The sequence below is a fragment of the Pongo abelii genome, chromosome 13 (genome assembly GCF_028885655.2).
Source record: "Pongo abelii isolate AG06213 chromosome 13, NHGRI_mPonAbe1-v2.0_pri, whole genome shotgun sequence".
Taxonomy (NCBI): Eukaryota; Metazoa; Chordata; class Mammalia; order Primates; family Hominidae; genus Pongo; species Pongo abelii.
The window spans coordinates 120,756,739-120,766,918 of record NC_071998.2 but is presented as its reverse complement, the minus strand read 5'-3'; the positions used below and the strand labels follow the sequence as shown (position 1 = coordinate 120,766,918).

Below are 10,180 nucleotides of genomic sequence, written 5' to 3'. Positions count from 1 at the left end.
CATCCAAAACCTTTCAGGTTTCCAAAGGAACCACTGGGTAGTTTATTCATCCACTTAACAAATATCTAGGGCCAGCACCATGGCTCATGGCTGCAATCCCAGCACTTGGGAGGCCGAGGTGGGCAGGTCGATTAAGCCAAGCAGTTTGAGACCAGCCTAGGCAAGATGGCAAAAGCTCATTACCAAAAAAAAAAAAAAAAAAAAAAAAAAAAAAAATGCAAAAATGACTGGGCACAGTGGCTCACGCCACTTTTTGGGATGCCGAGGAGGGTGGATCACCTGAGGTCAGAAGTTCGAGACCAGCCTGATCAATATGGAGAAACTCCGTCTCTACTAAAAATACAAAATTAGCTGAGTGTGGTGGTGCATGCCTGTAATCCCAGCTACTCGGGAGGCTGAGACAGGAGAATAGCTTGAACCCGGGAGGCAAAGGTTGTGGTGAGCCAAGATTGTGCCTTTGCACTCCAGCATGGGCAACAAGAGCAAAAGTCCATCTCAAGAAAAAAAAAAAAAAAGCAAAAATTAGCCGGATGTGGTGGTGTACACCTGTGGTCCCAGCTACTCAGGAGGCTGAGGTGGGAGGATCACCTGAGCCCAGGGAGATCGAGGCTGCAGTGAGCCATGATTGTGCTGCTGCACTCCAGCCTGGATGACAGAGAGAGACCCTGTCTCAAAATAAAACAAAGTAAAATAAAATAAAATAAAATAAAACCAAATATCTATAGCCCATGTACAGGGTGAGAGCCGGAGAGTCTAGTGGTTAAGAACTTTGGAGCAAGATGGCCCTGGGGTCCAGTCTTGGCCCTGCCACTTACTAGCTGAGTGACCTTGGGCAACTCACTTAACCTCTCTGAGCCACAATGTTCCCAGAAGATAGCCAGGAGGAGTCCTAAGCTCAGGACTCAGTTCAAGGCTGAGATTTGGCCTTCAATGTGCACATTCCTGCAGAAAGCCCGGCCACCCCAGACACTCACTACATCTAGGCTCGGATTTGCAGGCTGTGGTAACCTCCCAGGTTCCCTACCCTCAATGAGTTCCTGTGGATTAAGAAGGAACGGGTGGTGCCTTGAGATACCAAACTTGCCAGGTGTTACTTCTAGAAAAATAAATGAATTTAAGGGCTTTGAATATTTGAGAATGGAGATATTTAAAAATATAAAGGTTTCTTAAGATGGATAGAAGTCTTACCAATTGGATTTGTATTCTGTGGAACAGGGAGGCTTGTGTGAGGCCCCTCTCTAGAAAACACAGCTCTGTTTAAAGGGAAAAGTGCAGGCAGGCTGGCCAACCCACGTGATGACTCTTGAAGCTTCTCCTTTGAATGGCCTGCTAGGACTTGGGCTCTGGATTCACTGGCTAAAGCAAGTCACGTGGCCAAACATGATTTGGTGGGGAGGGGAAGTGTACCCAGCACTGGAAGCTCTGCATGTCACGTAGCAATGGGGCAGGATGGATAATCCTCTCACTGAGAGGATGGTGAATAACTGGAAACAGTGACCAATCTGCTGCCGTTCACCATCTTGGTTGCAAATATCACTCCCGTCACTTGCATGGGCGTGGTGGATTGGAGATGGCTGCAGATTCTTAGTCATTCTTCTCAGCAAGACCTGGAGTCTTTTCCTCCTCCCCTTGGATCTGGGCTGACTCCAGGACTGGCTTTCATCAACAGGATGCAGCAGAAGCAACGCTGTGTGATTTCCGAGGCTGAGGCTGCAAAGATTTGAGGCATCTGCTCTCACCCAGCTTGAAGTGCTTCCTCTTGGAAGCCAGCCACCGTGAAAAACCCCGCCATGCTGTGAGGAAGCCCAAGAGAGCTGCATGGAGAGAAGGGCCTGTGGAAGAGCCCTGAGGTGCCACTCACATGAAGTGAGCCTTTGTGGACCTTCCAGCCCAGCCACCAGCAAAACGCAACCCAGCGAGTGTCCCCAGTCAATGCTTCTCTCTATAGGAGACCTGTAAATGGGGTGGCGGGGGGCGGGAGGAATTTTCTGGTCTCACGCAACTGTGATGGGTTGAATTGTCTCCCCACCCAAATTCATATGTTGAAGCCTCCACTTCCAGTACTTTACAAAGTAACGTATTTGGAGATAAGATCTTTTTTTTTTTTTTTTTGAGATGGAGTCTCACTCTGTCACTCAGGCTAGAGTGCGGTGGTATGATCTTGGCTCGCTGCAACCTCTGTTTCCCGGGTTCAAGCGATTCTTGTGCCTCAGCCTCCCGAATAGCTGGGATGAGAGGCGTGGTGTTGCATGCTAATTTTTTAGCTTGGACTACTTTTTTTGTATTTTAGTAGAGACCGGGTTTCACCATGTTGGCCAGGTTGGTCTTGAACTTCTGACCTCAGATGATCCTCAAATTTTTTTGTAATTTTTTAGCGTGGGCTGGTTTTTTTGTATTTTTAGTGGAGAGGGGGTTTCACCATGTTGGCCAGGCTGGTCTTGAACTTCTGACCTCAAAGGATCTGCCTTTCTTGGCCTCCAAAAGTGCTGGGATTACAGGCATGAGCCACCGCACCTGGCTGGAGATAAGATCTTTAAAGTGGTAATTCAGTTAAAATGAAGTCGTCAGGGTGGGCCTTAATCCAATGTGTCTAGTGTCCTTATAAGAAGGAAATGTGGACTCACAGACTGAGACGTCAGGCAGGTGTGTACAGGGAGGAGGCACGTGAGGACACAGGTGAGCCAGGGAGGGAGGCCTTGGAAGAAACCAACCCTGCTGGCACCTTGATCTTGGACTTCCAGCCTCCAGAGATGTGAGAAAATAAATTTTTATTGTTCAAGCCACCCAGTACGTGGTATCTCGTTATGGTGGCCCTGGCAAAGTAATATACACACTCAACATACGATGGTGGAATAGGATGACCCACAAACACTCTCTGTTAGAAAGGAGAAGAACAAGGCTGGGCGCAGTGGCTCACGCCTGTAATCCCAGCACTTTGGGAGGCTGAGGCGGGCGGATCACTTGAGGCCAGAAGTTCAAGACCAGCCTGGACAACATGGTGAAACCCATCTCTACTAAAAATACAAAAATTAGCCAGGCATGCTTGCATGCACCTGTAATCCCAGCTACTTGGGAGGCTGAGGCATGAGAATTGCTTGAACTCAGGAAGTGGAGGCTGCAGTGAGCCAAGATTGCACCACTGCACTCCAGCCTGGGTGATACAGTGAGAGCAAAGAAAAAAGAAAGAGAGAAAGAGAGAGAGAGAGAAAAGAGAAAGAAAGGAAGAAAGGAAGAGAAGAGAAGAGAAGAATTGAGGCGGTGTGGTGACTCACACCTGTAATCCCAGCATTTGGGGAGGCCAAGGTGGGAGGGTTGCTTGAGCCCAGGAGTTTAAGACCAGCCTGGGCAGCATAGCGAGATCCTGTCTCTACAAAACAATACAAAAATTAGCCAGGTATGGTGGTGCATGCCTGTAGTCCCAGCTACTCAGGAGGCTGAGGCAGGAGGATCACTTGAGCTGGGAGGCTGAGGCTGCAATGAACTGTTATCACACTACTGCATTCCAGCCTGGGTGACAGAGCAAAACACTGTCTTAAAAATTTAAAAAGGGCCGGGCGTGGTGGCTCACACCTGTAATCCCAGCACTTTGGGAGGCTGAGGCAGGTGGATCACCTGAGGTCAGGAGTTCAAGACCAGCCTGGCCAACATGGTGAAACCCCATCTCTACTAAAAATACAAAAATTAGCTGGGCGTGGTGGCGGGCACCTGTAATCTCAGCTACTCAGGAGACTGAGGCAGGAGAATCGCTCGAACCCAGGAGGCAGAGGTTGCAGTGAGCTGAGACTGTGCCACTGCCCTCTAGCCTGGGTGACAGAGTGAGACTCTGTGTCAAACAAACAAACAAACAACAACAACAACAACAAATTTTGAAAAAAGAAAGGAGAGGGGTGGAGCAGTTCAAGCTACCCAGCAAACAAATGCTGGTCCTCATGAGTTCTGAGTCCTACTGGGTGGATTCAGCAAGTGCCACCTGCCCTGGGGAAAGAGACCCCTCAACCAGGCCCCATGGTGCTCTCTGGAAATTACTCCCGACTCCCCTGTTCTCCTGCCCTTGGGCCGTCCTCTGGGAGGCCTCCTTTTCTATAACCTCCTTTGCTACACAGGATGAGGACCCTGGAGAAGAGAGTCTTCCTGGGGGCTGAGCAGCTTCCTTGGGCTGCTTCCCCGTTGGCGCCCAGAGGTGGTTTTGTGTTGTTGACGATCACAGTCTCTTTTAATCCAGCTGACAGCTCTGCAGACAGTGCCACCCTCTTCAAAACTTCGTAACTTTTGCCCAGTTGTTGTCACTCAGCTTTCATGCCAAAGATACACCCAAGGCCAGGTGCGGTGGCTCACGCCTGTGATTCCAACACTTTGGGAGGCCAAGGTGGGCGGATCACCTGAGGTCAGGAGTTCAAGACCAGCCTGGCCAACATGGAGAAACCCTGTCGCTACTAAAAATACAAAATTAGCCGGGCATGGTGGTGCATGCCTGCAATCCCAGCTACTCGGGAGGCTGAGGCAGGAGAATCTCTTGAACCCAGGAGGCGGAGGTTGCCGTGAGCTGAGATGGCACCATTGTACTCCAGCCTGGGCGACAGAGCGAAACTCCGTCTCAAAAAAAAAAAAAAAAAAAAGACACACCTAACTTTCTTCTAGACATGGCTTTCTAGATGGAACTGTGGGCCTGCGAGCTTTTCTGAGATTTCAACAAAGGGCATGATGGCCACACCCTTGGTATGATCTTTACCCTGAGACTGAGTCTTAACTGGGCTCTATCACACAGAGTGTTTCTTAGTTTTATTATTATTATTTTCTTAAGCCTAGAATATTCTTTATTGACTATTTGTAGAGTACCCATTTTAAAGAGTCTTCACAGAAAGTTTAAAATTCATGATTAGCTGGGCATGGTGGCACGTGCCTGTGGTCCCAGCTACTCAGGAGGCTGAGGAAGGAGGATTGCTTAAGCCCAGGAGGTCAAGGCTGCAGTGAGCTGGGATCACGTCACTGCATTCCAGCCTGGGTGACAGAGTAAGACCCTGTCTCAAAAAAAAAAAAGAAAAGAAAAGGAAGAAGAAGAAAGAAAGCTTAAAATTCACAATTAGACTTCTCAAACAATACATTTCTGGGGACAGACAAAGTTAAATTTAAAACTCTTATCTGCTCCAAGATCATATTGTGTGTTCCAAGCACAAATATGTCAGAAATTTTTTCTAAAATGTCATTTGGCACTTGAGTCTTGCAGAAGCGACAAACTGCCAGAGGGGCAGGGACTGTGTCTGTTTTGCCCACTTATTATGCAAAAGAGCAGGATTTTCCAAAAATGGCCCTGGGTGCTCACTCTAGGTTGTCTGGGTGATGAACTGGCAGGATGGAGTGGAGAATTGGATTGCACCTTTTTCCAACTCGGGGATAAGTGGTTTGTGCCCAAGCCCAGCTTCCCTGGCCCACCCCAGCCTTCTCCCAGCTGGGGGAACAGCACCCAAGCTCAGCCTCCTGCAGCACAGGTGGCCTCCTGCACGTGACAGTGTCTGGATCCTCCCACAGACTATGGACCTTTGGGCACTGGGTGCTTGGAGCACTCACTTAGTTGTTCTTTCATTGGACTGAGATGAGGAATAGTTGCCTTTTTCAATCCTGCAAATCCAACATTTCTGGATTTTCTCTTTCCCTTTCATTTCTGCTTGCAAGTAGGTTAATTCCCTTAGAGCACATCTCCTGTCTGTAGGGCCCTGTGAAATGCGGCGTATTCGTTTGCTAGGGCTGTGGTCACAAAGTCCTCGGTGGCTGAAACACAGAAACACATTGTTTCACAGTTTGGGAGGCTGGGAATCCAAGATCAAGGTGTCAGCAGGTTGGTTCCTTATGAGCGCCGTAGGGAAGGATCTGTTCCAGGCCTCCCACGTTGGTTTATGGATGGTTGATTTTTCCCCGGGGTCTCCATGTCATCTTCCCTCTGAACATGTCTGGGTCAAATCGCCTCTTTTTTCTTTTTTTTTTGAGACGGAGTTTCACTCTTGTTGCCCAGGCTGGAGTGCAATGGTGCGATCTCAGCTCACTGCAACCTCCACCTTCTGGGTTCAAGTGATTCTCCTGCTTCAGCCTCCCGAGTGGCTGGAATTACAGGCACAGGCCACCACACCCAGCTAATTTTTTTTTTTTTTTTTTTTTGGATTTTTAGTAGAGATGGAGTTTCATCATGTTGACCAGGCTGGTGTCGAACTCCTGACCTCAGGTGATCCACCTGCCTCGGCCTCCCAAAGTGCTGGGATTACAGGCATGAGCCACTGTGCCCAGCCCTTTTTTTTTTTTTTTTTTGAGACAGGGTCTTACTCTGTCACCCAGGCTGGAGTGCAGTGGCACAATCATAGCTCACTGCAGCCTTGAACTCCTGAACTCAGGCAATCCTCCCACCTCAGCTTCCCAAGTAGCTAGGACTACAGGTGTAGCTTTTAAAGCTTCTGCTGGCCACTGATGTGTGGTCACTTCTGCTCACATTTCATTGGCCAGAGTAAGTCACATGGCCAAGCCTCGTCAGAGGGCGTGGAAGGACGTTCTGGGGACAGGATGGTATAACCTGCTTAGGAGAAGGAATTGCTGGGCACAACGGCACCATCTATCATCCGGTTGGCACTGGTTAAGTCTTACCATGTGTGGGGCTTTGTGCCAGCAGCTTCACATCCTTAGCTCATTGACTCCTCATGTAACCCCATTTTATAGGTAAGAAAACTGAGGCTTTGAGAGGGAGAGAGACTTGCTCATCGATCATAAACAAGATTGACTGACAGACTGAGAAAATCCTGAAGGTCTACAAGCTTCTCAGGTCTTACCCCTGTTCCATCTTCTTCTTGAGGCCAGAGTGAGAAAATGCTTGGCCTAGGATGTAGCCCACGCAGAACACTCACAAATGGTAGTGGAGTTAAAGATCTGAGTTGAGGCCAGGCACGGTGGCTCACGCCTGTAATCCCAGCACTTTGGGAGGCCGAGGCAGCCGGATCACCTGAGGTCAGGAGTTCGAGACCAGCCTGGCCAACACAGCAAAACCCTGTCTTAACTAAAAATACAAAAATTAGCCAGGCATGGTGGTGCATGTCTGTAATCCCAGCTACGTGGGAAGCTGAGGCAGGAGAATCGCTTGAACCTGGGAGGCGGAGGTTGCAGTGAGTTGAGATGGTGCCATTGCTCTTCAGCCTGGGAGAAACTCTGTCTCAAAAAAAAGATCCTAGTTGGGTGTGGGGGTGTCTTGAGCCAGCAATGCAGCTGTGCACCCCACCAGGGTGCCGGAAGAGCTTGCTCTGGGGAAGCCCACACCCCACCTTTCAGCTCAGCTCTGCCTCCACCCTGCCTGCAAATCTAGGCGTTCCCCAGAGCGCACAGGGTCAAGGGAGGGCAGGGATTTACATAAGGAAATCCAACTCTTCCTGGAGGAAAGGGAGAGAAGGAGCCTTGTGCATCCCAGGACCCTGTGACCCTGTGATCACTCCTTTGCGGCTGAATCTCCCAGGCTCTAAGTGCCTCTGGGGGTTGTGAATTTCTTGTCTGCTTGTTTGTTTCAGCAGATCTGGGCAGGGGGCAGAAAAACCTTATGTTCTTTTTATTATGCTCCTCATTTTACAGATAGAGAAACTGAGGCCCAGGGAGGTTAAAACCACTTCCCACAGCAAGGGGTGATGATAGAGCCAGGACTCAAGTGCAGCTGGGGCGGGTGCTGGGAGGACTGGACACTGAGGCCCCAGGTGAGCCTGTATTAAGGAGGCTGAGGGTGGGGCTGGATGGGAAAGTGGTGGTGCGGATGGGGTTGGGGGGTGGGTGCTTCTCCTGCCAGGCCGCCCAGGTCTCGGAAGGACAGAGAGGGCAAGACAGTGATTCTTGGAGAGATGGATTTAGTCTAGGTGGTCCCAGATAGTGAGAAAGAGAGAACCAGGCAGGGGCCCGGGCCCACGTGCAAGGGACGGTGTGAGAAGGAAACACACACACACATCCCACCACAGACTTTTTCTGGTTTTGACACCCAACTCAGAGAAGGCCTTTTTACATTCAGATTTCTGAAAATGTCATTATTAGAAACAATAACGACGATGGCAAGCCTTCCCTGAGACCTCACAGCATTTCAGGAAACTCGCTGAAAGGCTTTGCCTGGACTCCCTCACGGAGCCCTCACAGCTGCCCTGTGAGGTGGGTGCCATTACTGTCCTCTTATTATAGATTGGGAGCTGGAGGCTCTGAGGTGCCAGAGCTTGGAACCGATGGAGGTTGGCCAGACTTCATGAGCCACACTCTGAATGTTCCCTTTGAGGCACAAACAATAGAATCAAGAAGGAGGCCAGGCGCGGAGGCTCACACCTGTCATCCCAGCACTTTGGGAGCTGAGGTGGGTGGATCACTTGAGGCCAGGAGTTTGAGACCAGCCTGGCCAACATGGCGAAATCCCATCTCTACTAAATATACAAAAATTATCTGGCTGTGCTGGTGCACACCTGTAGTCCCAGCTACTTGGGAGGCTGAGGCAGGAGAATCGCTTGAACCTGGGAGGTGAAGGGTGCAGTGAGCCGAGATCACACCACTACACATCAGCCTGGGTAACAAAGCAAGACTCTGTCTCAAAAAAAAAAGAAAGAAAGAAAGAGAGAGAGAAAGAAAAAGAAAGAAAGAAAGAAAGAAAGAAAGAAAGAGAAAGAAAGAAAGAGAAAGAAAGAAAAGAAGGGAGGGAGGGAGGGAGGGAGGAAGGAAGGAATCAAGAAGGAAAGCCCTGCCTGCCTTGCCACAGAGCTCTAGGCCTCCCACCCCTCCTCCCTGCTGAGTCAGGTGCCCACTATGGACTCGAGACTTTGGGTTCCGCCAAGATGGCCAGATAGGGACTTCTATGCTGGTTTCCCTGACGCCATTTCCCTCCCAGCCCTGGCTTTCCAGAGCCCTAAACTGCCTTTCCCTATGAAAGGGAATGGAGCTTCCCACAGCCACCCGTGCCTCTCTGTGACTATCAGAGCAGGGGCCCCACTGACACCAATAATGATGCCTGCTGTATGAGGCCAGCCTGTTCTCTGCAGCCCTGAGGTCAGAGGACAAAACGAGACACCACCTATGTGCCCATCCTCTGGGGATTGGATAACCATATACAGGTGCGTGTGCACAATGGAATACTACGCAGCCAGGAAAAATAATGAGGTGCAATAAATTGCCAAACAGGACATATAATATTGACTGGCATTTTTAGGCAAGCGTGGTGGCTTACACCTGTAATCCCAGCACTTTGGGAGGCCAAGGTGGTAGAACCACTTGCACCCAGGAGTTTGAGACCAGCCTGGGCAACATAGTGAGAGTCTATATCTAGAAGGAATAAAAAATTCGCCGGGTTTGGTGGCCTGTGCCTGTAGTCCCAGCTGCTCGGGAGGCTGAGGTGGGAGGATGGCTTGAGCTGTGATCATGCCACTGTACTCCAGCCTGGGCAAGAGAGCAAGACCCTATCTCACACACAAAAAAGTTTCTATAAGTATCTGTATTGACAGAAAAACTCCAACCCTGAATATGCTAATTACCCTGATTCGACCACTACACATTGTATAGGTGTACTGAAATATTACACGGCACCCCATAAATATGTACAATTATTATGTGTCAATTAAAAATAATAATACAAGCCAAAAAATAGGACGCTGCACTAGAGGCTGAGGTTACGCGGATGAATAAGGCATGTGGAAACAACAACAACAACAACAACCTCACTTCAGGCAAAAGTAGGAGGCTTCCTCAACACAGCCCGGGGTTCTTTCCTCCGCTATGGAGGGCATGGGCGCTATGCGGTGTCTCAGCGCGACTCCCCTAAGTCAGGAACAAGCGAATTCCGAGATGAACGGCGCAGTCCTGGCCTCGAGGGGCCTGGAATCTACGGAGTGGGGCAGGTGGGCACATAAATAAAAAACATCATCACCTGAATGGCGTGAACCCGGGAGGCGGAGCTTGCAGCCTGCCGAGATCGCGCCACTGCACTCCAGCCTGGGCGACAGAGCGAGACTCCGTCTCAAAACAAACAAACAAACAAACCATCATCACAATGACCGGGGGTGGGGGCTTCTCCAAGTGCTTGATGCTCTGCCAAGGAATTCACTGGCATTATTAACTCGGGGACCCCTGACCATAAGTGAGTTTTCTCATTTTACCAGTGAGGGAACCCAGTCTCAGATAGTGCCCTGGGGAGCAGATT

At 49.8% G+C, this 10,180-nt stretch overlaps 1 long non-coding RNA gene across 1 annotated transcript; it reads right to left on the bottom strand.

The window, feature by feature from the left end:
• Window positions 1-1,178: 1,178 nt before the first annotated feature.
• LOC129048100 (uncharacterized) lies at window positions 1,179-9,974 on the bottom strand. Its single transcript, XR_008510153.2, has 3 exons — window positions 9,908-9,974; window positions 5,566-5,766; window positions 1,179-2,518 (listed from the first exon to the last, which is right to left on the bottom strand). It is a non-coding gene; the product is annotated as an uncharacterized LOC129048100 (long non-coding RNA).
• Window positions 9,975-10,180: the final 206 nt, after the last annotated feature.